Source organism: Sturnira hondurensis, unplaced genomic scaffold, assembly GCF_014824575.4.
Source record: "Sturnira hondurensis isolate 20B ecotype Veracruz unplaced genomic scaffold, ASM1482457v3 Scaffold0022136, whole genome shotgun sequence".
Classification (NCBI taxonomy): domain Eukaryota; kingdom Metazoa; phylum Chordata; class Mammalia; order Chiroptera; family Phyllostomidae; genus Sturnira; species Sturnira hondurensis.
The window spans coordinates 776,356-803,824 of NW_028094767.1; the positions used below are offsets into that span (position 1 = coordinate 776,356).

The window sequence follows — 27,469 nt, forward strand, 5'->3', positions numbered from 1 at the left end:
AATACCTCATATAATATAAATACTACCTATGTAAGTAGTTGTTACACTGTGTTGCTTAGGAAATAATGACAAGAAAAATTTGTGCATGTTCAGACACAACCATGGTAGGTCTATCTAACCACATAGTACACATCAACAAGAACGCAACGTTTTCCCCCGAATATTTTCAATCCATGGTGGTTGAAATCATGGATGCAGAACCTGCAGATATGGAGGGCCAATCATATATGCATTCTGAAAAAGGCAAAACTATGGAGACAGGAAAAACAGCAATTACCAGGGGTGAGATGGAGGTAGGGAGGAGCTGAAGGATGAATAGGTAGAGCGCAGATGTTTATGGCAGTGAAAATACTCTGTATAATACCAGAATGATACATGTCAGCATTCATTTGTCCAAATCCAAAGACTCTAGAACACTAAGCATGAACCATAATGGAAACTAAGGACTTTGGGTGATTATGATGTATCAATGTAGGTTTATCACTTATAACAAATGAACCACTCTGGCAGGGATTGTGACATGGGTGGAGGCTATGCACATGTAAGGATAGGGGGTATGTGGGAACTCTCTATACCAGGGGTGTCCAACCTGCAGTCTACAGGCCACATGTGGCCCAGAATGGCTGCGAATGCGGCCCAATGCAAAATTGTAAATTTACTTAAAACACTGAGATTTTTTTTGTGATTACATGTCACAATGTCACGTAAAATAAATGTGCATTTGCTCTATTTGTACACATGCATGGCTTCAGTTTTACAGACGTGTGAGGCTTCCAATATGTTATCTTCCAAGCACAAAGAGTAGATTGACACCATCAAGACATTACATGTACTTGTGACAACTTAGTAAGGTAGCAATTATCAATAATATTTCAACCTATCATCACAACATTAAGCCTTTAATGTTATTTAGAAAACAGGTAAGCACACTTATTTGATTATTAAAGGTTGATTATTTGATTATCACACCTCAGCAGCTCCTCACATACCTCCCACCAAGCAATCTGCCTTCTGCTTCACCCATCATTGGTGGCCAAGAAGGCTACTTTCTATTTTCCTGTTAATTAATTTTAATAATAAAATAAATAAAATCCTGTACTTATTATTTTTTTAAATCCCAGCATGGCTTCTACATTTCAAATAAAAAAGAAAAATTATGGATGAAAGATTGTTCAATAAAAAGAATACTACTTTTTTGTCAAGTAAATACTAAGGCACTATGCTTAATTTGTAGGAAATTTGTGCAAGTTTTCAAAGACTATATAATTTGAAAGGTAATATATGCAAAAACATGCTGCCAAATTCAATGCATATGAAGACTGTGTGATAAGGACAAAATAGTGGGACTCATAAAAGTCTGTCTTCTCAACAAAAATTTTTTTGAATTTTTTATTTATTTATCTTTAGAGGGGAAGGGAAGGAGAGAGGGAGATAAATGTCAATGTATGGTAGCCTCTCGTGCGTCCCCTGCTGGGAACTGGCCTGCAACCTCAGTCCTCTGGTTCGCAGGGTCGCGCTCAATCCACTGAGCTACACCAGCCAGGGCTCAACAAAAATTTTTTCAAAAAGTTACAACCCTGGCAGATCCCATTGTAAAAGCTAGTTATGTGGTAGCTTATTTAATAACAAAAAAATCAAAACCATTTACTAATGGTGAATTTATTAAGCCATGTATAGAAAGCACAACAGGTATAATTTGCCCTGAAAAAAGGGGGATATTTCTAAAATCAGTTTACTCACCAGCTAGGCAAACTGAAGAAATTGGTAAATCTATCGAAAGAAGTTTGGAGAATAAAGCTATTAATTTTAAATTTTATGCTTTGGCAATGGATGATAGATAGCACTGATGCTACAGATACGACTCAACTTGCCATTTTTATTAGAGGTATTGATGATGAATATAATATCACTGAAGACATGGTTTCTTTAGTGCCATTAAAAGATAACTAACCAAGAGATTTATATGAAGCAGTGAAAAGTATGTTAAAGCGATTTTCTTTGTCCATTGTCAACGTATCTGGTATAGTTACTGATGGTTCCCTGGTGGTGATCGGTGAATGACAGGGACTTGTAAAATTAATAGAAGACAATGCAATTGAGGCCCAAAACTCATGTTTGATGAAGTATCATTGCATAGTACATCAAGAAAATTTATGCACAAAAGCTTCAAAAATGGATAACATCATGCAAATAATCATCAAGACTGAATTTCGTAAGAGCCAAGGGACTGAATCATCACCAGTTCCAGAAATTCCTTAAAAGTACTAATGCGGACTATGGTGACATCATTTACTTTTCAGAAATAACATGGCTAAATCAAGTCCAAATGTTGAAAAGATTTTATGATTTGCAACATGTTATCAAGTTATTTATGGTGTCAAAAACCCAAATTGCTGCAGAACTTGATGATGAAAGTTCTTACAGATTGATGGCTTACAGATTTAGCATTTTTAGTGGATTTAATCGCTTCAAGGTGAAAACCAACTTATCAATACCACGTTTCAAACTGTAACAGTGTTCCAAACAAAACTGAAATTATGGCAAGCTCAAATTAAGGCAAACAATTTTACGTATTTTGACATGTTGTCGAAACAGAGTCCTGTGAACAGTGAAAAACATGAAGCCCTGCTTTCATTCTGATACAATAATTTGAAAAGATTTCAAGATTTCTGGAAAATAATCAATATTTTGCTACATTTGTGACTCCATTTTCAGTCTACATAAATATGTTACCTGCCAATTTTCAAACGGAATGCATTAGAGCTGCAATCTGACATTCAATTTAAAAGAAAATTTTGATGTCTCTTTACTAGACTTTTATAAGTCTTATCTTCCCAGAAACAAATATCCCTTGCTTTATAATCATGCCTTATTCATGTTATTGCTACACCTACATTTGTGAGCAACTATTTTCAAGAATGAAACACATTTAGAGTAAAATCAGAACCAAAATATCTGATGAACTCCTCGAGAACTCACTGAGAATCGCAACTACTTCTATCAAACCTGATATTGACGCACTAGTTTCTCAAACGATATCAAACATTTCACTAGTTTTTCGTTGCCTTCTTTTCTTTCACTTTTACATTAAAAAATTCATAATAAAAAATTTTAATGATATTTTATTACTTAGATGAGCACATTTTCCGTATTAGTGATATTGACTTGGGCCCTGCTCATCAATTTTAAAAGACTATCAAAATGGCCGCTGCATAATTAGGGTTATTATGTGAGGGCATTTTTGCTTATCTGTGTTGGCGGATATCATGCAAATTATGCACAGACCTTTTTTTTAATCATAAGTTTTCGTTACTGTTTGTGTATTTAATGTGTGGCTCAACAGACACCAAAAGGTTGGACACTCCTGCTCTACAGCTCCCTCTTTACTTTGCTGTAAACCTAAAACCACTCTTTAAAACAAAGTCTTTAAAGAAATAAGGAGCAAGAAGGGGCTGCAAAAAAGTATTCCAAGTCATGAAAGGCAAGGACTTACATCCAAGATTACTCTATCCAGCAAAGCTTTCATTCAGAATGGAAGGGCAGATAAAGTGCTTCTCAGATAAGGTCAAGTTAAATGAGTTCATCATCACCAAGCCCTTATTATATGAAATGTTAAAGGGACTTATCTAAGAAAAAGAAGATCAAAAATATGAACAGTAAAAAGACAGCAAACTCACAATTATTAACAACCACACCTAAAACAAAAACCAATTAAGCAAACAACTAGAACAAGAACAGAATCCCAGAAATGGAGATCACATGGAGGGTTATCAGAAAGAGAGTGGAAGGGGGAGATAGGGGGAAAAGGAACTAAAAATAAATAGCATAAATGGTAGGCAGAAAATAGGGGGAGGTCAAGAATAGCATAGGAAATGTAGAAGCCCAAGAACTTATATGTATGACCCATGGACATGAACTAAAGGGGGGGAATGTGGACGGGAGTGGGTGTGCAGGACCAAGGGGAAGAAAGTGGGAAAATGGGACAACTGTAATAGCATAATCAATAAAATATATATAAAAAAGAAGTAAACCTTTTGCATGGTTAGAACAAAAATGGTAGCCCTTTTTACAGTTTTATTGACATGTAACTGCCATTCAGCACTGTTTAAATTCAAAATGTTCAGCACAGTAACTTGAGTTACATATAAAGAAGAGGGCAAAAGTACACTTACAGTTGTGACTACACGAAACAGTTTATTCTTGTATTATTATTAGTTATTGCATTATTTTCCACACAAACTGTCAACCTACTTTTGCACACCCTGTACTGTGAAATGATTACAAGTTCAATTGACATCCATTGTTTTATACAGATACACAAAAAGAAAGAAAAAAAATGTGGTTTTTCCCTTGTGATAAAATCTCTTAGGATACTATCTTAACAACTTTGAAATATACTATATAGGAGAGTTAACTACAGTGAATATTTTGTACATTATATCCCCAGTACTTACTTATTAACAGAAAGTTTGTATCCTTTTACCACCTTCATCCAAACCCACCACCCTCAACCCTCTAACCACTGTCCCTGGTAACCACAAATCCAATCTTTTTCTATGAGTTTTTTTTTTTTTTTACGGTTCTACAAGCAAGTTAAATCATACAATATTTCTTTTTCTCTGACTTACTTCATTTAACGTAATGCCCTCAAGGTCCATTGATGGTGCAAAGGCAGCATTTCCTTCCCTTTTATGGCTAAAAAATATTCCATTGTATGTACGGATGTATATATGCTACATTTTTATACATTCATTAGCTGATGGACTCAGGTTGTTTCCATGCCTTGGTTATTATAAATAATGCTGCTATAAACATGGGGGTACAGATATCTCTTTGACATAGTGTTTTTATTTCTTCCAGATATATTTCCAGAAATGGAATTGCTGGATCACATGTTAGGTCTATTTTAACTTTTTAAAGATTTTATTTATTTACTTTTAGAGAAAGGGGATGAGAAGGAGAAAGGAACATAAATGCAAGAAACATCAATCAGTTGCTTCTTGTACACGCCCCAACGGGGATCAACCCACAACCTGGACAAGAAATCGAACTAATGACCTTTTGCTTTGTATGACGCTATCCAACCAATAGGGCCATACCAGTCAGGGCCATTTTTAATTTCCTCAGGAATCTCCATACTGTCTTCCATAGTAGTTGTACCAGTCTGCAATCCCACCAACAGTACAGTGTTCCCTTTCTCCACAAACCTCCAGTATTTGTTATCTCTATCTTTTTGATGATAGCCATCCAACAGGCCTGAGGTGACATCTCATTGTGGTTTTCATTCGTATTTTCCTAACAATCAGTGATACTGAGAACTTTGTAGTGTATCTATTGACCATCTGTATGTCTTCTTTGGAAAAATGTGTATTTAGGTCATTTGCCCATTTTTTAGTTGGGTTGTTTGATTTTTGTGTTGAGTTATAAGAGTTCTTTATATAGTATGGAAATTAGCTTCATATTAGATATATGGTTTGCAAATATTGAATAAATTCTTTAAAATATTTTTTAAGATTAAGAAAATATAAGGCATACACTACAAAAAGATGTTCAAATTCTGTTACCAAAGACTATATAGCTGACTGGCACTCGCCTGCTGTCATAAAAATTAAAGAAATGCTGAGCCCCCAGAAGCAGTGGCCCTGCACCCTAAAGCCTGGCCTTAAAAGGCCCAGAGCCAAGTCCTGCCTGCAACAACCAGGACCCCCTCAGTGTCAGGGCCCAACAGGAGACATACCATAAAGAGGTGACGTTTGAGCTGAGGTACAATGAAAAAACTATGAGGTGAAAATCAAAAGTATGAACATTAAAATGATAATCTCACAACTATCAACAATTGAATCTAAACAAAAACAGAAACAAGCTAAGCAAACAACCAGAACAGGAGCATAAATAATCATAGCTATGGGGATCATGTGGAGGGTTACCAGCTGGGAGTGGGTAGGGGAAGACAGGGGGGAAATGGTGCCGGGCTTAAGAAGCATCATTGGCAAGAACAAAATAGACAGGAGGATGTTAAGAACAGTATAGGAAAGGGAGAAGCCAAAGAACTTACATGCATGACCCATGGACCTGAACTAAGGGGTCGCATTGCTGGAGGGAAAGTGGACACTGGGGTGGGGGGGATAAAGGGAAAAAAGCAATATTTTATTGATTATGCTGATATATTTAGGACAATTTTAACAGCATAATCAATAAGATGTACTTAAAAACCATAAAAAAAATAAATAGTAATAAAACAAAAAATAAAGTTATAATACAAAGGACCAATAACAGCAAACATTTCTCATCTCACAAAAAGACATTAAGAAGACAAATGACTATATTAAAAAATAATGCTCAGCCCTGGCTGGTATAGCTCAGTGGATTGAGCGCAGGGCCTGTGAACCAAAGGATAGCAGTTCGATTCCCAGTCAGGGCACATGCCTGGGTTGCACGCCAGTTCCCAGCAGGGGACGCATGAGAGGCAACCATACATTGATATTTCCTCTCCCTTTCTCTCCCTTTCTCCTTCCCTTCTAAAGATAAATAAATAAAATTTTAGGGGAAAAAATAATTCTCAGAAAACTATTATTTTAAAAAAAGGTAATAATTTCAAAAGTTATATGGTCTACCCATATAATTCGATCAAGATTTATTATCCAGAGTATATGAAGAACCCCAACATTCCAACAGAAAAACAAAATTGGCAGAAGACAGGAATGAGCAATTGAGAACAGAGGAAACACACACAAAAACACAAAGACTTATTGGGTATTTTGTTTAGTTTATGCATGTATGCCAAGCACATAGAGTACAAATTAACTCTAGGTTGGCACTAAATATTTTTGAATATTAAATGACAAACATTTCTGCCCTTGCTGATATGGCTCAGGGGACTGAGTGCCAGCCATCCTGCAGACCGAAGGGTTGTCTATTGACTTCCAGTCAGGGCACATGCCTGAGTTGCAAGCCATGTTCCCAGTTGGGGGCACGCAAGAGGCAACTGATCTATGTTTCTCTCACACACAGATGTTTCTCTCCCTCTCTTTCTCCCTTCCTCCCCCTCTTTCTAAAAATAAATAAATAAATAAATAAAAGAAAAGGGCAGAAGGTGCAATATAAATAAGGAAAAATATTTTCAAATGTAGCAATAAAAATACAGTTAGTCCTCACTTAACATCATTGATATACATGTTCTGTGACTAAGTAAAATAACATATAACAAAATCATGACGTAATTTTGCCACAGGCTAATTGAAATAATAAGAGTTAACTTCCTATGGCATCTCAACATAATAACAAAATGACAGTGAACGGAAGATGTTTTTTAGAGGACCTTCTATACAGTCACTCGTCAACTTACAATGGTGTTATGTTCCAATAAAGCCATCGTAAGCTGAAAATACTGTAAGTCAAAAATGCATCTAACCTACTGAACATCAGAGCTTAGCCTCGCCTTAAACGTGCTCAGAAAACATATTAACCGACAGTTGGGCATAAGCATCTAATGATGAATACACTGTGGTCTCAGTTGTTTACTCTTGTGACTGCATGCCTGACAGGGGGCTGTGCTCACTGTTGCTGTCCAGCACCATCAGAAAGTATCAAACAGCATATCATGAGCCCAGAAACTGATCAAAATTCAAAGTTCAAAGCATTTCTACTGAATGCATATCACTTTCACGCCATCATAAAGTCAAAAAATTTTTATTTGAATAATCGTAAATTGGGGACCATCTGTATTCCCCCTCACTATAACCCAGAGAATTACAAAAATTCAAAGAATCACCTAAAGGAGAGGAAGATGGTGGTGAAGTAGGAGGGAGCAGATTCCACTTCCCCCTACACATGGGAGAGAAACCTGGCCAATCTATGGAGGAACAGAGCAAAACAGCCAACAGTATCACAGCATATATGAAACTAAGGAGACCAAAAATTGTAGGGGACATTGAAAAACCAGACAGTAAGGAGAGTACCTCAGGACAATGAGAGCATAGGGATCAGCTCAGGGACTAGGGAGGCTGCAGACCCAGGCCCAGTGCCTACCAGGTCTGCCACAGGGCTCTTGGGAGAGAGCCGGGTCAACTGCTCCTTCCCCAGCCAAACAAGGCTTGAGCAGCACCAGGAGAGACCTGGTTGCTTGAAGTTGCAGAGAGGGAAATAAGGAGTAAGTGGCAAACATACAAGAGCTGTGAGCACCCACAAATAGCCCTGAGAAGAGTGGGCGCCCGAACCAGAGCTACCAGAGACAGCCTGGCCAAGCCCGCATGCCTGCAACCTGGGTAGAGTGTGCTTTGTGGAGGGTCCAGAGCCCACAGCCATAAACCTGAGGAGAGTGAACTCTGAGGAAGGCCCAGATCCCACACCCAAGGCTCTTCGGAGAGGCGCCAGACTAGCTCTGGGGAGAGTGCACAGCTAGCCCTGGGGAGGGAGGGTACACAGGAGGCTGACAGAGTGCTGAACAGGAAGGGAGAAAAGCTATACCAATTGCCCCTCACCCTGCTGCAACCACCAAGACCAGAAAAATTGGTTTGTCCAGTTTGAAACAAGCAGGAGGTTTTTTTGCTTTTTTTAAAGTAATTTTTTATTTTTTGTTTTTAAATTTTTTTAATCTCTAAATTCCTTTTGCTTCTCTTTTCTTCTTTCTTGTTTTATTCCTTCTTTCTCTTTCCAAGTTTATCTATTCTTCATTCCTTCTGCTTTTTAAAAATTTTTTTTATTTTAAATACCCACAAGTGAGACAAAAAACCCTGGAACTATGAAAACACTAGAGTTGGACCAAAAAAGGGGGCATCCGAACAGCTCAGAAAGTGAGACAAATTTCACTTTGCTGTTACAGAGAACTTGCAAGTTATTGCATATTTGTATTATTATTTTTCATTATTCTTACATCTTTTATTTTAACAGTATTTTTGTAGTCTTCTTCTTTCAGTTTGGTCTTCTTCGCTTAGCTGGTTATATTGTATCATTCGACAGGTTTCCCCTGTTCTCTCATAGTATATTGCTAATATACTGTCACTCACTTCATTGTGTTCCCTTAACACACTACCCAAGGTCCTATACTCCCTACTCTTGTTATCTAGATCTCACAGACAGTATCATGACTGTTCCTCTAATATTATTGTAAATAATAGCTATTCCATGCAATTGCAAATACTTTACAACACCCCTCCCAGATCTTAGCCCACTTCACAGTTTCCTGAACTCTATTACTATAGTGGTTGGCTCCATTCTCTCCCACACTACACCTACTTACTATCCTTTACCCTCATCTTACCTCAAAATCTGACCTCTCACAACCTCACTAGATCCAACTTTCTAGATCCAACTCACAATCCATCCCTTCCAAACAAGAGTCTTCTTTCCATCCTTTCTAAAAAGTGGCTAGTTGGGTGGAAGATCATGGTTAACACTATACATAGCCAAAAGATCTCTGATCTCGGACTTCCGCCAAGATGGACGCATAGGTGAAAATACTGTGCCTTTCCCCCACAACCAAGTTTGAATACAACAAAGGTTTGGAGAACAAAGACACAGCCAAAGAACAAAAAATTGAATTATACGGAAGTCTGACAACAACGAACCATTCAACCAGGACCAGTAAGAGGGGCAGAGCCAACAGCGGAGCAGGGTCAGGCAGGAAAGATCCCCCGACCCAGGCACACAGGCAACCCGCCAAGTCAGGGTTTGGGGCAGACTAACCACGGTCGCACATTCCCGCACAGTGACATCGACCACGCAAGCCCCAGCGGGCAAACCCAGTGGCAGAGGGCTGGCGGCGGTGGCACGTTAACCCACAGTGGGACGAAACACTCGGGCCCCGGTGACGGTGACAGCTGCAGTCGCAGCAGCGGGAGGAGGCAGAGGGGACTGCCATTGATTTCCTTTGACCTCGCCCCCACATATAGTGTCACAACCCAGCAACTGAGTTGCTCCGCCCTGGTGAACACCTAGGGCTCCGCTCCTCATACATAACAGGCATGAACAGTCCAAAATATGGTTCAAGAAGAACTCAAAGCCCCAGAGCCGATAACTCTAAGCAACCAAGAAATAGTGAACCTCTCAGATGCACAGTTCAAAACACTGGTCATCAGGATGCTCACAGACCTGGTTGATTACAGTCACAAATTAGAGGAACATATGAAAGCTAAACTAAGTGAAATGAAGGGAAATGCACAGGAAACCAATAGTGATGGAAAGGAAACTGGGACTCAAATCAAGGGAGTGGACCAGAAGGAAGAACGAAACATCCAACCAGAAAAGAATGAAGAAACAAGAATTCAAAAAAAATGAGGAGAGGCTTAGGAACCTCCAGGACATCTTTAAACGTTCCAACAACCAAATTATAGGGGTGCCAGAAGGGGAAAAAAAGCAGCCACGAGTGGAAAACATATTTGAACAAATAATAAAGGAGAACTTCCCCAGTCTGGCAAAGGAAACAGACTTCCAGGAAATCCAGGAAGCTCAGAGAGTCCCAAAGAAGTTGGACCCAAGAAGGAACTCACCAAGGCACATCATAATTACATTAGCCAAGATTAAAATGAAGGAGAGAATCCTAGAAGCAGCAAGAGATAAGGGGACAGTCACCTACAAAGGAGTACCCATCAGACTGTCAGCGGATTTCTCAAAAGAGACCTTACAGGCAAGAAGGGGCTGGAAAGAAGTAGTCCAAATCATGAAATCCAAAGACCTACATTCAAGATTGCTCTATCCAGCAAAGCTTTCATTTAGAATGGAAGGACAGATAAAGTGCTTCTCAGATAAGATCAAATTCAAGGAGTTCATCATCACCAAGCCTTTATTATATGAAATGTTAAAGGGACTTATATAAAAAAAAGAAGATGAAAAATATGAACAGTGAAAGGACAGCAAACTCACAGTTATTAACAACCACACCTAAAACAAAAGCAAACCAAGAGGACAGCTAGATCAGGAGTGGAACCATAGAAATGAAGAACACATGGAGGGTTAGAAACAGGGGGGTGGGAGGGGGAGAAGGGGGGAGAAGGCACAGAAAATAGCATAGATGGTAGGTAGAAAATAGATAGGGGGGAGGGCAAGAATAGTGGGGGGAATATAGAATCTAAAGAACCTGAGACACGTGGTTATAAACTAAGGGGGGGAGAATGGTGGGGGAGGGGGTGTGCGGGTGGAGGGGAATGTAGAGGGGGGAATAGAACAACTGTAATGGTATAATCAATAAAATATATTAAAAAAATAATAAATAAGTAAAAACAATGAAAGAAAGAAATTCATGTTGTATGATATTTATAAGAAAATTAAAACTTCAGAGTCTAAAAAGTTTTACTGGCACACAACCACTCCTTTGTTTATGTATTACCTATGACTGTTTTCTTGCTAAAATGGCACCACTCAGGTGAAATATTGTGACATAGGCTATGTGGACTGCAAAATATAAGATATTTACTATCTGGCCTTTTAAGGAAAAGTTTGCTGAATTCTGCCCTAGAGAAACACAAACATGTACAGGAAATGCTCTTTTCAAAAAAGTTAATCGGCTCTCTTTTCCAGCCAGCACCAAACCATGGGAATCTCTCCGGACAAGTGGCACAAGCACCACAAGACTCCGGGCAAGAGGAAGCCCTACCACAAGAAGTGAAAACACGAGCAGAGGTACTTTGCTGCCAACAGTGAGACTGGTCCCCAATGCATCACACAGTTTGTGTGCGAGGAGGCAACAAGAAGCACTGAGCCTTGAAGCTGGACATGGGCAATTTCTCCTGGGGCTCAGAGTGTTGTATGCACAAAACAAGGATTATTGATGCTGTGTACAATGCATTCAACAATGAAGTGGTCTGAACCAAGACCTAGTAAAGAACTGCATCATGCTCACTGACAGTACACCATACCAACAGTGGTATGAATTCCACTATGTACTGCCCCTGGGCCATAAGAAGGGGACCAAGCTGACTCCTGAAGAGGAAGAAATTTTAAACAGAAAACGATGAAAGAAAATTCGGAAGAAATACAATGAAAGGAAGCAGAATGCCAAAATCGCAGTCTTCTGGAGGAGCAGTTCCAGCAGAGCAGACTTCTTGCATGTATTGGTTCAAGACTGGGCCAGTGTGGCCAAGCAGATGGCTATGTGCCAGAAGGCAAGGAGCTGGAGTTCTATCTGAGGAAAATTAAGGCCCGTAAAGGCAAATAAATCCTCTTCTTTCTTTCTTTCATGTTAAAAAAAACTAGACTCCTGTAATAAAGATATTCATTCTAAGGGGGGAAAAAAGTTAATAGTAGCAATAAGATATACAAAGATATTTATAGTAACAATGTACATAATAGTAAAAAGTTGAATACAACCTAAATTTCCACAAACTAAACAAAGTGTAGTATATTCATACTATGAAACAGTAAAGGATAATGAAAATGAAAGCACTAGAATGATTCTTATCAACATTATTTAAACTCTCAAACCATGCTGTAAGAATGAAAAGTATAACATTATAAAATATACTAAAATATGCAAAATAATTTATACACACTAATAATGCATGTTCAGAGACACATGCATAATAAGTTAAGTACAAAGAAATGAATAGGAATGAAAACTACCAAAGCAAGGATGGTATTTACCCCTAGAGAGGAGGTTGGAGGATGCCAAAAGAAAAGGGTTTACCCCAGCTTCAACTGTATTGATGATGTTTTCTTTAGTCTAGGAAATAGAACATGAATTATTGTTGTATTATTCTTTCTACTTCACATAAATGTGAAATACTTTCTAAAATTTTTAAGCTGTCATTGATAAGACTTTATAATAATGAAAAAAGGACAACATTTTTTAAAAGGATCACTGAGACAGAAGTTAACTTCTGCAATGTAGAAATAGAAAAGCAGTGCAAGAAAACATGCAGAATTAAATGCAAATGTCAGAAAATTTCAGTAAAGCAATTTTAGATGGTTCTGTAGTGCTATAGACCCACTCTTTCTCAAGAACCTGTCAAGATTCTCCACAGGTTGTTTATTAGAGCCTTGACCCACAATGTTACAGGTTTGAGTACCCTGATATAGAACCACATAAAGAGGCCTTCAGGCTGTAACTTCCCATACCTTTCAGAGGCCAGATATTTGAATAAAGCCATCTTAGAACCTTGAGACCAGTCAAGCTACCACCAAATAACTCTCAAATGCTGTATAAAACAGGGGGTGGGGGGGAATCATCTAGCTGAGCTGTTTTTTTCTCCAATTACTAATTTACAAAACCTTCATCCTCTGGTACAGAAGACAGATTGTCCAATACTACCTCATGATGAAATCTGAATATATTATATTCTTGGAAAGAATAAATTAGGTTCCTCTGTGAGTCACCAAAACCACAGTATTCTTTGCCTAAGGATCCAGCAATTTAAACCTTCTGGCAGGATGCCAACATGCAGTTAGTTCTATCCAAGGCCAACATCAGGCAGCAGTTTGTTGCTGTTGGTATTGCTGTATCTTCGATGGAACATAAATATCAAGTGGTGTTACCCCAAAGTAATGTAGTCAGCTCTATCTCTATACAGAACACTCAGTTTCTTAAAACACAGTTATCCCATGCTGATGCACATAAAGTTCCAATGCAAACTTGTGAAGAGAATGCTGATGAAGATTCTCAGATTTAATTGCTACTGTGACAAAATTAAATCATTCTTTGCTATTTCCTGATAATACAAAATGGAGACCAAAGTAGACTGAAGAAAAAAGATTACATGTCAAACATTTAAAACCCATTCCATCCAAAATGTGGCCATTGGAGTTACAGAGGCAGAGAAGATATTGATTTCCATGGAGGCAAAGTTAACCAAGGTCATGATGGTGAAGTGGCAGTATCTTCAGCACATCTCCAAGATTTAGGGTCAGATTTATACATTCAAGGTTGAGGGGGCAGAAAGTTTACAGATTCTTGAATGGAGGAAAGACAAGGTTATTCTATAGTCTACAACCAAATCTCAGGGAATTTCTAGATCTTCATGCCCTAAAAAATGGCCTCAATCTTTGCAAAAAATGAAAAAACTGAAATTGTATTAAACATTGAATATCAGCACTGTTTTCCTACCTGCTGTTTCAAAGATTATAATACAATTAATATGAGAAGAAAAATAATATTCAAAACCAAGCATGAAATGTTATTTGAAATAGTGCACGCACACACACAGACAAACCCAACTCCAAGGACAAGATGAGAATATGGTTTGCTTTTTCACTACTTGAGTGTAGAGTTTCAGATGGCCTCAAGGTAGTTGTTACCTTGGGATAAAGCAGAATATCTAAATGTTCCAGTTTGCCTAAGACTGTTCCAAATTTTAGCATTGGAAGTCTATATTCTCAGGAGTCAAGATGTCCTAATTTTTGGTGACAGATGCAAAAGATTCTGGAGTACAAAACCCTAAGGCAGCCCCCCAAATAGGGGTTGAAAGCAACACCACTTTAGTGTCAAATGAATATTGCACAGATTATCTCTACATCCTTACTCGGTTTTTTTTAGCTGATGATGGCAACTTGCAAATGACAATGGATCATCCATTGTTTCATCACTCCAAATAATGTGACTTAAGTAAACAATTTAAGTGGGTGGTAACTGTTACCATTAACAGTCTGACTTTGACTTTGTGGATTTGACTTTGACTTTAACTTTGTGTTTTAACTGATTTTAACTACACTGATAGTGTAGGATTTTTTTAACTTCTAAATTTTTTAACTTTTAAAATTTATCTTTTAATATTTGTCTTGTCTCTATTTTTCTTCTCCTCTGAGCAATCTGCTTCAGTGCCTGCAGCCTACAGGCGCAGGTCTTTCTTTTTTTTAAATTACAATGGTATCTTGGCACTCGCCGGCCTCAGAACTCATCAAACATTGTACTCATCTCATTTTGACAAGAAAAAAGATTTCAGCCCTGGCTGGCGTAGCTCAGTGGACTGAGCGCAGGCCTGCGAACCAGACGATCGCAGTTCAATTCCCAGTCAGGGCACATGCCTGGGTTGCAGGCCAGTTCCTGGCGGGGGCCAGTTCCCAGCAGGGGATGCAGGAGAAGCAACCATACATTGATGTTTCTCTTTCTCTCTCCTTTCCTTCCCCTCTAAAGATAAATAAAATAAAATAAATTAAAAAAAAGAAAAAGAAAAAAGATTTCAGCATTTGGCACTTGCTCACCATTTGTCACACTTGCTAGGACTTGATAAGTCATGACACCACTCCACAAGAGAAAATGCTTCATCAATCGTTGCTTGCTCACCACTCATCAGAACTAATGAATGATGGGTACCAAGGTACAACTATACTTTTTTCTTTCAATTACAGTTGACATTCATTATATTCATTTCAGCTATACAGCACAATAGTTAGACATTTATATGACTTACAAAGTGATCCCCCCAATAAGTTAGCACTCCCCAGCATCTCAGTTATTACAATATTATTGACTACATTCCCTGTGCTGTATTTCACATCCCCATGACTACTCTGTAACTGCCAATTTGTACTTCTTAAGCCAAGCCCTTAACCTGTTTCACCCCTAACCCTTTCCCATCTGGCAACCATCAAAATGTTTTCTGGCCCCAACCAGTGTGGCTTAGTTGGTTGGGCATGGTCCTGCAAAGCAAAGGGTCGCTGGTTCAGTGAGGGAACATGCCAGGGTTGTGGGTTTGGTCCCTTGTCAGGGAGCATATGACAGGCAACCACTAATGTTTCTCACTTCAATGTTCCTCTCCCTTCCCCTCTCTCTAAAAATAAATAAATAAATAATTTTAAAAATGTTCTCTGACTCTACGAGTTTATTTGTTCATTTATTTCACTGTTCAGATTTCCTGTAAGTGAAATTATATGGTATTTGTCTTTCTATGACTGATTTCACTTAGCATAATACCCTCTAGAAGCTAGAGTCTAGCTCAATCCATATTGTTGCAAGTGGTATGATTTCATTCTTTTACGACCAAGTAGTATTGCCTTGTATAAATGTACATAGTTTTTTTACCTGTTCATACAGTGATGGACACTTGTCCTGCTTCCAAATCTTGGCTATTGAAAATAATGCTGCAATCAGAGACTTCCGCCAAGATGGAGGTGTAGGTGGAAACACTGTGCCTTCTCCCACAACCAAGTTTGAATACAACAAAGGTTTAGTAAACAAAGTCGTGGCCAAAGAACAAAAAACTGAAATATACATACGGAAGTCCAACAACAACAAACCCAACCAGGACCAGTAAGAGGGGCAGAGCCAGCAGCGGAGCAGGGTCGGGCAGGAAGGATCCCCCCAACCCAGGCGACCCAGGCACCCAGGCAGCTGGGGTATCATCGCGGACCCAGTGAGGGTGTAGGGAAGGCTGACCGCGGTTACACACTTGTGCACAGATAAACCAGCAGAGGTGTGAGCAGTGAGACAAACCCCCACAGGCCCCAGCGGAGGACTGCGCAGGCCCCAGTGTCGAACTTCGCAGGCCCCAGCGGGGAACCCAGTGAGGGTGTGGGGCAGGCTGACCATGGTCGCACATTCGCACATGCAGATAAACCAGCAAAGGAGTGCGCAGTGAGACTGACCACGTGGCCCAGCGGCGGGAGGAGGCAGAGGGAACTGCCATTGATTTCTTTTGACCCCGCCCCCATATAGTGCCACAACCCAGCAACTGAGTTGCTCCGCCCTGGTGAACACCTAGGGCTCCGCTCCTCATACATAACAGGCATGAACAGTCCACAATATGGTTCAAGAAAAACTCAAAGCCCCAGAGCCGATAACTCTAAGCAACCAAGAAATAGCGAACCTCTCAGATGCACAGTGCAAAACACTGGTCATCAGGATGCTCACAGAACTGGTTGATTACAGTCACAAATTAGAGGAACATATGAAGGCTAAACTGATTGAAATGAAGGGAAATGCACAGGAAACCAATAGTGATGGAAAGGAAACTGGGACTCAAATCAAGGGAGTGGACCAGAAGGAAGAACGAAACATCCAACCAGAAAAGAATGAAGAAACAAGAATTCAAAAAAAATGAGGAGAGGCTTAGGAACCTCTAGGACATCTTTAAATGTTCCAACATCCGAATTATAGGGATACCAGAAGGGGAAGAGGAACAGCCACAAGTGGAAAACTTATTTGAATAAATAATAAAGGAGAACTTCCCCAATCTGGCAAAGGAAACAGACTTCCAGGAAATCCAGGAAGCTCAGAGAGTCCCAAAGAAGTTGGACCCAAGAAGGAACACACCAAGGCACATCATAATGACATTAGCCAAGATTAAAATGAAGCAGAGAATCCTAGAAGCAGCAAGAGATAAGGGGACAGTCACCTACAAAGGAGTACCCATCAGATTGTCAGCGGATTTCCCAAAAGAGGCCTTCCAGGCAAGAAGGGGCTGGAAAGAAGTATTCCAAATCATGAAATCCAAAGACCTACATTCAAGATTGCTCTATCCAGCAAAGCTTTCATTTAGAATGGAAGGACAGATAAAGTGCTTCTCAGATAAGATCAAATGCAAGGAGTTCATCATCACCAAGCCTTTATTATATGAAATGTTAAAGGGACTTCTATAAAAAAAAGAAGATGAAAAATATGAACAGTGAAAGGACAGCAAACTCACAGTTATTAACAACCACACCTAAAACAAAAGCAAACCTAGAGGACAGCTAGATCAGGAGTGGAACCATAGAAATGAAGAACGCATGGAGGGTTAGTGACAGGGGAGTGGGAGGAGGAGAAGGGGGGAGAAGGTACAGAAAATAGCATAGAAAGTAGGCAGAAAATAGATAGGGGGGAGGGCAAGAAAAGTAGGGGAAATATAGAATCTAATGACCTTGAGACATGTGGACATAAACTAAAGGGGGGGAGTGGTGGGGGATGGGGTGTGCAGGGTGGAGGAGAATGAAGGGGGGAATAGAACAACAACTGTAACGGTATAATCAATAAAATATATTTAAAAAAGAAAATAATACTGCAATCAATATAGGGTTGCAATCAACATATATTCTTTTGAATTTGTGTTTTGCGTTTCATTGGGTATATTTTCAGAAGTAGAATTTGCTGGGTCATAAGGCAGTCCCATTTTCAATTTTTTGAATGAACTCCATACTCCTTTCCACAGTGGCTGCATCAGTCTGCATTTCTAACAACAGTGCCACAAGTTCCCTTTTCTCCACATCCTCACCAACACTTGTTTATTGATTTACTAATGATAGCCATTCTCACAAATGTGAGATAATAACTGTGGTTTTTATTTGCATCTCTCTGATGATTAGTGATGTTGAGCACCTTTTCATGTGTCTATTGGCCATCAGTATGCCCTCAAGAGAAATGTCTGATACAGTGCTAGTTTAATTTCTAATGTTTAAATGGTAACCATGTTTTCTAAGAGTTAATGTTATGAAAATAAAAAAGATTACAATAACAACTCCATCATGATCCAGACATCAATAAATGAAAGAAAAAAAAGAAAAAGTTTCTAACTTCCTTCATCTTGTCTTCTTATAATACTTCCCTGGTTTCAGAAATTCTTGCATCAGTCCCTGATCGAAGATAAGTCAAAAATAATGACTGTTTATGTTGTTATTTAAACCTTTGAAACAAGTTATAAATTGTTCTTACTAGTTTCCTAAACTGTCCAGATATTAGAAACTTTTGCATCTGATAACAATTGTCATTTTCAAATTTAAGACATACTATGACCTTGTTGAATTTAAAAAAAAATACCAAATAGTTATCAGAGAGGAAAGATGATTGCATAGATTAAAGACAGCAACAAACTCTTTGCCACTGTTCCCCTTCAATGGTGGATCCAATTCCCCTCCTATAGGGAACTGGTCCACATGGCAATGGCAAATGTAGCTCAGCCCTGGTTGGAGAAATGTTCAGGCACAAGGCTATACACAGGAGCCAGGCCCACAGATCGGCTTTCCCATGGGGAACCATGCCTGCATTATATCTAGGCTGCTCTGAGGCTTGCTTTTGCTAAAACTCCCTCACTTTGAGTTAAGACTGTAAATGTTTAATGCATATCTTTGAAGTACCTTCCTAAAGTCTGTGCTAAACCTCCCAAGGACAGAGTATAACCACTTTTTCTCTTGCCATTTGCAACAGCCTTTTCTTTGTCATCTGTAAAAGGTAATCACCTAAAGCAAACCTGTGCATAATGAATGAAGACCTTCCTTGATGTAATGCTCCCAGAAAAGCAGTAAAAGCTTGTCCAGGAAAGGGTCGGGGTGCTCTCTCACTCAAAGCGGCCATACTGTCCTTTTTTCCACAGAACTTCTGCAGTCCGTGTGAATTTATTTGTGGCACCCACAACACCACAGACACCGCTGGTCGGAGTCTGCATTATCTGGCACCCAAAACAGGGACCCAGGGCTGTGAGTCACAGTTGTGGACAACACTCCACCTTGGCTTGAGTGAGTGCATCAAGCTCAGATAAGGGCAGATGACACCGAGTGCTTTTAGGTAAGATCATACAGTGTGTTTGATTTCAGAGAAAAAGGGATTTCTTCAGAAGTCGCCCTCTCTTGCAGCCATTTTGCATCTGCACTCTCTTTAGTAAGCAGGAGACTTGCTCTCTCCCAAGCATTTGTCATACTTCACAGGCATAGGTTGAGGACTTAAAAGCCACTAGGGCACTTGCTGCTAAAAGACACCTGTAAAAGGATAACTTGGAACACAGAACACTAGGTTTCACACCAGCCGCAAGCAAAAAGTCCACTCAACAAGAGGCACAGCATAAAAACACAAACCCAACCCTGCAGCATACTCCCCAACTAGGTGTAAGCTTGGAAAAAAGAGCAAAGACTTTCCCTTTGATCAGTTTTAAAAACAGCAACTAGTTACAGGGTTATTTACAAGTATCTCAGCAGATTCTTTTAGGCTGCCTCTTGCAGTCCTTTCAATTTTGCCTTTTCCCTCCATCCACATAAGGAAAGGTGGATAGTGAATGAGTGCTTCGGTCTCTACCAGACTCTGAAGATCACTTCCCAGAAGAAATTAGTGTTAGTCACAGGTTTTGTATGAGAGCATTTGGCATCTGCCAAGCTCTGAAGACAAAAGGCACTTCCTCCCCTCAGCTCATGAAATCAGGTGCTCTCATGTGGGTTGGAACCTTGTTAGGGTGTCTGGGATCAATTCCTGAGACATGCCGGGGCCTTATAGGGACCTCCAACACTGCCTAATCTAACTTCTGGTTCGTCTGGGAATGCCCAATATAAAGGTTGGTCCCCTAGCACTTTTGAGTTCCCCCTTCACAATCTCAGACGCTTAGGGGAGGACCAGAGACCCATAAGTGGGGTTTGGGTACCCGGAACATACAGTACCCCTCCCTGTCTTCCACCAACAGCACATTTTGACCCACTACATTCTTTTCACTAGCAAGAAGTAGGATTTAAAGGTGCAGAGTGAAAGTGAAACTGAAATTGGTTTTATAATTGCTGCACTTGCAGCAGAAGGAATTTCAAAAAAGGTTCTTTTATTTGTTAAGAAATTTCTTTAAAGGTTTCTATGGGGAGCAGGCTCTCTAAGAAACAGGAGCAATGTTTTAGCCTAATTCAGCAGCTTTTTAAGGCTGCTAGATATCTCTCAGATAAGGGAACTTTAGATTTAGAAATATGGGGAAAAGGAGGACAGGGAAGCCCTCATAATCAGGAAAGCTTAGACAAACAGAGAAGGGACCTACGGGCACCAGCCGGGCCCTTCCCATGGGCTGCCCCAGCTGCGGCGGGTGTCGAGGCCACTCCTGGTGAGCATGGCTGAGGTGCCAGTGCATGCACACTCGCAACGTGGCAGGCCGGGTCTCTCTGCCAAGGATGGTCAGTGGCAGAGGGGGGGTTAATCTCCCTCACCTCCCCGTCTCTTCATGGACGTGGAAGCAACCATTCTCCACACCCAGTGTGGGGTGCAGACCCGACCCACGGGGTCCACCCCTGGGGCCATGGTTCCCAGAAGTGCCTAGCAGCAGATTTAGAATTGATGCAGACAGCACGTCACAAGAGGCATTCTAGCCAGGTCATCCCTGAGGTAAGGGACAGCAGCCCCCATGCTTTGGGAAACTGCCAGTGTGCTTACTTTTGAAAAAGGGATTTCTATTCTGTTTACATTTCTATAACTGGAAGAGGGAGCATTTCTCAACCCCGAAAAGGTGTGTAGTCTCAAATGTTTTGGTCTAGATGGGCAAATTGGATGAATTCAACCTTATGTCCTTCCTGCCCCACTTAATATCTGGGACAAGGACCTCCTTACTCAGTGGGGAAAATTGCCCTACTCTCAGCATTAACCCCAGAGGGTTGCAACCTCAAATGATCTGGCAAATAGATGTTAATTCTAGACCTAGGAACTACCAGGTCCTGAGAACAACAGAGTAATTAACTCACTGCTCAAACTCAGTGCAGCTTGCAGAAACACCAGGGGGGTGTCTTTCCAAGTAGACACTTACTCAGATGCTCCACAGGCCCCTCCCCTCACTGAGGAATCAGCAAAGAATGTTAGAGCTCCAGGCTTTCAGACACTTAGGCTGTCCACAACAAATCAAGACTAATAATGGCCCGGGATATACTGCACAAACCACTCAGGCTTTCTTAGAAAAATGGGGAATTCAGCATAAAACAGGTATTCCCTATAATCCTACAGGTCAAGCAATTGTTGTAAGAGCTCACCAAACTTTTAAAACATTATTAAATAAACAAAAAAGGGGGACTCAGGAAACATCCTCCAGGAATTTAACCATGCTAACAATATACATACACACAATTTTTTGAATTGTGATGATAATCTAAAGTCACCCACAAGCAAACACCCTGGCAAAACAGTCCTGCAAGCCCACACTCCTTGGTCTTATACAAAGACCCATTAGGGGAAGGAAGATGGGAAGGTCCAGTTGAACTATTAACTTGGGGAAGAGGGTATGCTTGTGTTTCCACTCCAGAAGGACCTCTGGAGGTGTGAGTGAAGAGGGTGAAGCTGTAGCACAGAAAAGGCTTCCCCGGACGTGACCCACTTCCACTCCATTGGACATTTCCAATCCAGACTTCTCTAACCTGTGTGGAATTCCAGCCAACATTCCTGGGCAGATATTCATCATTGCCTGCAGGGCACATTCCCTACCAATCTTTGAGGACAAATTGATCAGCTCTAGCTTGAGCTCCACCAACTGCTCAGTGACATCAAACACCTTACTGAACCGAAAATGTTCCACACCTTCCATGATAATTTTGATGACTAAACCCAAAAAACTGGTTTGATGGACTTAACCTGAGAGTGTGGATCCTTAGAGCCACCAGTTGCTTACTGATTCTAATAATGCTTTGTGTACTTCGATGCATTTACAAATTACTTTCCCAGGGTCATATAAAAGACCAGCAAGTAGCAAGCAGTGTGGGTCTCACCACAGTAGCAGTCCTAACTAAAAACAAGGGGGGAATTATAGGGAACCGGTCCACAACTGAATATAACTCAGGCCTGGTTGGGGAAACCTACAGGTGCAAGGCTACACACAGGACCCAGGCCCACAGATTGGCCTTCCCATGGGGAACCATGCCTGCATTGTATCTAGGCTGCTCTGAGGCTTGCTTTTGCTAAAACTCCCTTACCCTGAGTTAAGACAGAAAATGTTTAATGCATATCTTTGAAGTACCTTCCTAAAGTCTGTGCTAAACCTCCCAAGGACAGAGTGTAACCAGCTCAACCACTTTTTCCCTTGCATTTGCAACATCCTTTTGTCATCTGTAAAAGGTAATCACCTAAAGCAAACTTATGCATAACAAGTGAGGCCCTTCCTTGATGTAATGTTCCCAGAAAAGCAATAAAAGCCTGCCCAGGCAGGGGTCAGCACACTCTACTCAGAGAGTGGCCATGCCATTCCTTTTCTCCATAGAACTTCTACAGTCCATGTGAATTTGTTTGTCACATCCACAACACCTCAGACACCATGCCCACAGTACACATCACCCTCCCTTGAACCTGGGCTGGCTCTGTCACCTTCTAGCCAAGAGAACGTAATGTGGCAGACGTAACGCTGTGTAATTTCTTAGGGCCTTAGATCTGTGGCTTCCACTTTCACCTTCTTAGAGTTCTGTTTCATCAATAAATGATAACCCCCCCCCCAAATTCTGTTATTTTTTCTTCTCTTGTCCAACCTACTTCCAAAAGGTAAAGTAGATAAGAGGAAGAATGCAGAAGCAAAGGGATAAAGAAGGCAGGGAGGAAGAAAATACTGAAGGACATTGAGGCTGTAATTTAGGTCTCAAGCTCCAGTTCTGATTTCCCCAGTTATTTGCTATGGGTCACATAATTGAACAATCAGCTAACACCTAGAAAAAGAAATAAGTGAAAGAAGAACAATAAAAACAAGAATTCAAATAAAATAGAAGGCAAGACAGAAGAGAAGCAAAATAAGGAAGTTCTTTTCTCTACCCAGGAAAATAAATATAGTAACACCAACTAACACATAGTTTTTTTAATTATATGTCTAGTATTGTTCTAAAATTTAATATTATATACAGTAACACATCCAATCTTTATAGCAACCTTATGAGATAACTACAATTAGTATCTTTGGTTTACACATATGAAAACAGATTAAATAATCTATCATACAACTAGTAAGTAGTAGAGCTAGATGCTGAATTCCAGCATTCCGGCTTCTGAGTTCATTTTCTCAATGAATTTCTAATCAAAATCACTTCCATTCCAAGTGAGTTTCTACTCTACTGTTCCATGTGAGTACATGAAATCAAGTGATAAGTAGAATTTATGAATCCAGTTCTGGGATGAAACCAGGAAATACACACACTTTCATAAGGAATAAACAAGGAACCCATGCTGTAGTTTCTAAAAGTAGTGCAATCAAAAAAAAGAGGAGCAGGCAAAATGGAGAACTTTGTGGTGTGTTTCCCCAAGCAGGTTGCACATATTCATGGAATGCTGGTCATTTAGAAGAAAGTGTGCTTCAGTTAAGAGGTTATTGTGAAGTATTTACTGTCCCTAGCAAAAGTGACAAACTAACTGGGTTAAACTACATTTATATGCATTTATAACAAGTATGGCTAAGTATGGCTTAGGGGAAATGAGAGACACTTCTCATCTGCAGATACAAGAAACTCTGTTGATATACAAGAAACACTGCAGTCTTTTTAGCCTACAGGGCAAAGTCCAAAGGGAGAAGGGCTCAGAATAAAAAGAAAAACAAAGGGGTGTGTCTGGGTGTGTGTACATGTGTGGGTGGGTATGCATAAAAGGGAAGGCAGGAAAAAATGGAAGAAAATATTGGTGTGGCAATTATTTGGTAAAAGAAAAAAGGCAAAAGGAAAGAAAGCTAGATATGAACAACTGCAGCATTAAAAAAAGAAAGAAACAATGTGCAAGGAAGTAAATTTGTTAGAGTTTCCACAGAGGAAAGAAGGGGAAAAATACCAAAAGAAAGGTTACAAAAACAAGCTAGCTAACATCACTTCTGCCCTATACTGCAATAGTTTCCTAACTGGTCTCACTGATAATCTTTTGTTCCTCTCTAAAGCTTTGTCTATATGGTAGCCAGTGATCTTTTTTGAAACAAATCTGATAATGGTACCTCCAATCTCATCTTGTACAACTCTCCTTGCTAGCACCACACTGTTCTCCTTTTACCTCCCTAAACATGCCATGCTCACTTAATTTTATTCCCTCTCCCTGGAAACCACCATCTCTCTACATTTTCTTCTTTTATTCACCCTTCAAACTCTTCTGATTAGATCAAATTCTCATTACTGTGAATAATCCCAGTTGGCTGCATTTGACAGTTACAATTTTACATTTACAAGTGTGATTATTTGATCACTGACTTTCCCCACTGGACTAAAACTCCATGAAGAAACCATTTACCCCTGGTCATCATTATGCCTTTCAGCACTGTAACTACCACATGACAGTTGCTCAATAGGTATCTGTCCGATGGGTGAACAAAATGAAACCTGCCAAACTATCACAAGTGAAAGGGGGTATAGAAATGTTAAATGAATAGAAGAGAAAGAAACGAGTCAAAAAGAAAAAAAATGTAATACAAGTTGTGGCCTAATTAAATTCACACAATTTTAGTGTGATACTATACAAACAAAATAAAGTACGAAGGTAGCCTGTAGCCTCCTTTTCCCCGATAAAACCAGAAAAGGAATTGGTTGGTAAGAGCATATATACTTAGTGGTTATAAGAATGTAAAACAGCCCTGGCTGGTATAGCTCAGTAGATTGAGTACCAGCCTGCAAACCAAAGAGTCACCAGTTTGATTCCCAGTCAGGTCACATGCCTTGGTTGCAGGCCAGGTCTCAGTTGGGGGTGTACAAAAGGCAACCACACACCTATGTTTCTCTCCCTGTCTTTCTCCCTCCCTTCACCTCTCTCTAAAAAATAATTAGACTTCCGCCAAGATGGAGGCATAGGTGGAAACACTGTGCCTTCTCCCACAACCAAGTTTGAATACAACAAAGGTTTAGAGAACAAAGACCCAGCCAAAGAACAGAAAATTGAACTATACAGAAGTCCAACAACAACGAACCATTCAACCGGACCAGTAAGAGGGGCGGAGCCAGCAGCGGAGCAGGGTCAGGCAGGAGAGATCCCCTGACCCCAGGCAGCCAGGCAGCCGGGGTAGCAGCGCAGACCCAGTGAGGGTGCAGGGCACGCTGACCGAGGTCACACATTCTCGAGCAGACAAAGCAGCAGAGGAGTGAGCAGTGAGACAGACCATGCAGGCCCCAGCAGGCGAACCCAGTGAGTGCACAAGGTGACAAGCTGACCGTGGTCGCACATTCGCACAAAGTGGGACAGACCGTGCGGCCCTGACGACAGGAGGAGGCAGAGGGGACTGCCATTGATTTCCTTTGACCCCGCCCCCACATATAGTGTCACAACCCAGCAACTGAGTTGCTCCGCCCTGGTGAACACCTAGGGCTCCGCTCCTCATACATAACAGGCATGAACAGTCCAAAATATGGTTCAAGAAGAACTCAAAGCCCCAGAGCCGATAACTCTAAGCAACCAAGAAATAGCGAACCTCTCAGATGCACAGTGCAAAACACTGGTCATCAGGATGCTCACAGACCTGGTTGATTATAGTCACAAATTAGAGGAACATATGAAGGCTAAACTAATTGAAATGAAGGGAGATGCACAGGAAACCAATAGTGATGGAAAGGAAACTGGGACTCAAATCAAGGGAGTGGACCAGAAGGAAGAATGAAACATCCAACCAGAAAAGAATGAAGAAACAAGAATTCAAAAAAAATGAGGAGAGGCTTAGGAACCTTCAGCACATCTTTAAACATTCCAACATCCAAATTATAGGGGTACCAGAAGGAGAAAAGGAACAGCCACAAGTGGAAAACTTATTTGAACAAATAATAAAGGAGAACTTCCCCAGTCTGGCAAAGGAAACAGACTTCCAGGAAATCCAGGAAGCTCAGAGAGTCCCAAAGAAGTTGGACCCAAGAAGGAACACACCAAGGCACATCATAATTACATTAGCCAAGACCAAAATGAAGGAGAGAATCCTAGAAGCAGCAAGAGATAAGGGGACAGTCACCTACAAAGGAGTTCCCATCAGACTGTCAGCGGATTTCTCAAAAGAGACCTTACAGGCAAGAAGGGGCTGGAAAGAAGTATTCCAAGTCATGAAATCCAAAGACCTACATTCAAGATTGCTTTATCCAGCAAAGTTTTCATTTATAATGGAAGGACAGATAAAGTGCTTCTCAGATAAGGTCAAGATCAAGAAGTTCATCATCACCAACCCCTTATTATATAAAATGTTACAGGGACTTATCTAAGAAAAAGATAAAAAACAAGTATACTAAAATGACAGCAAACTCACAATTCTTAACAACCACACCTATAAATAAAACAAAAACAAACTAAGCAAACAACTAGAACAGCAACAGAACCACAGAAATGGAGATCACATGAAGGGTTAGCAACAGGGGAGTGGGAGGAGGAGAGAGGGGAAAAAGATACAGAGAGTAAGTAGCATAGATGGTAGGTAGAAAATAAACAAGGGAAGGGTAAGAATACTATGGGAAATGCAAAAGCTAAAGAACTTATAAGTATGACACATGGACATGAACTAAAGGGGAAGAATGTGGGTAGGAATGGGCATGCAGGATGGAGGGGAGTGAAGGTGGGAGAAATGGGACCATTGTAATACCATAATCAATAAAATATATTTTTAAAAAGCATGCAAAACAATTTAAAACAAAGGCACTTCAAACTCAATTTGACCAAAGCATAACTATTTAACTTATTTCTTGATGCTCTACTGCCTGCTCCATCTCAGAAAATGAAATTACCCTCCAACATCTCAAATAAAGACCCTGGGAGTCATCTTTGATCCCTCCTTTACTCTGATCCTCAATTTTACAATTCTTTATATTTTATTAGCTCTACATCCAAATATATCTTGATATATCTATCCACTCCTCTTCCCTAATTTCCAATGTTACTCCTATCCTAAAACTGTATTTTTAACTCCTATAAAATTCTAACTCATGCTCTTCTCTAGTT

The 27,469-nt window shown here is 40.3% G+C and overlaps 1 protein-coding gene and 1 pseudogene across 5 annotated transcripts in view; one reads left to right on the forward strand and one right to left on the reverse strand.

Annotated features, from left to right (window-relative positions):
* The window catches only part of SENP6 (SUMO specific peptidase 6), a 115,718-nt gene that overhangs the window by 83,857 nt on the left and 4,392 nt on the right, over nucleotides 1-27,469 (reverse strand). The window lies entirely within an intron of this gene.
* Nucleotides 11,437-12,163, forward strand: LOC118978739 (40S ribosomal protein S8-like; annotated as a pseudogene).